We start from the raw sequence: 675 nt of genomic DNA on the forward strand, positions 1-675 counted from the left end.
AAACTTCTGGGTTATGAAGGAAGCAGTTTTGGATCCACTGTCCTAATGGAGTCTAACTGACAAGTTCTCATAAGACAACTGGAGAACCCACTGGTGATCGAACCATTGCAGATGGACCTGTTGGTGGTTGACCCATTGATGTATGACCCATAAGAGGACAACCTGTTAGTGCATGACCCATCATTGTTGGAACCATTGGTGGTGGACCCATTGAAGCTGAATCTGTATTTGCTGGACACATTGGTGGAGGGCACCAGCTGTGCTGGACATTTTAAGGTAAAGGAGGTCTCAAGGATGTTCTAGATAATTGTTGAGTCTTCAGCAGTACCTGGTTTAGGTTGTGTTTTGTTTAGAACCTGATCAGCTGACCAGAACTGGGGAAGTATCCTTTATCTGATTATGACGTCCACCACTGAGGAGGTAGACTGTGAGGGTTTAGAGCAGTGATGTCCAAAGTTAGTCGTCAAGGGTCGGTATCCTGCATGTTATAGGAACTGCCCTTGTTCAACACAGCTACCATTAACTACCTTTATCTAAATTTAACTCCCAACACTGCCATGAAAGTTTTTTAAAAAGCATTAACTACCATTCCTGTAAACCAGTGGTGTCAAGAGTCAGTCCTCAAGTGCTGATGTCCTGCATATTTTAGGAGCATCCCTTGTTCAACACAGCTAT

At 43.9% G+C, this 675-nt stretch overlaps 1 gene segment (V, D, J or C); it reads right to left on the minus strand.

The window, feature by feature from the left end:
* The window catches only part of LOC106512038 (T-cell receptor alpha chain V region RL-5-like), a gene marked incomplete at its 5' end in the record, with an annotated part of 4705 nt that overhangs the window by 2704 nt on the left and 1326 nt on the right, over window positions 1-675 (minus strand).

Source organism: Austrofundulus limnaeus, unplaced genomic scaffold (genome assembly GCF_001266775.1).
Source record: "Austrofundulus limnaeus strain Quisiro unplaced genomic scaffold, Austrofundulus_limnaeus-1.0 Scaffold3977, whole genome shotgun sequence".
NCBI classification, from domain to species: domain Eukaryota; kingdom Metazoa; phylum Chordata; class Actinopteri; order Cyprinodontiformes; family Rivulidae; genus Austrofundulus; species Austrofundulus limnaeus.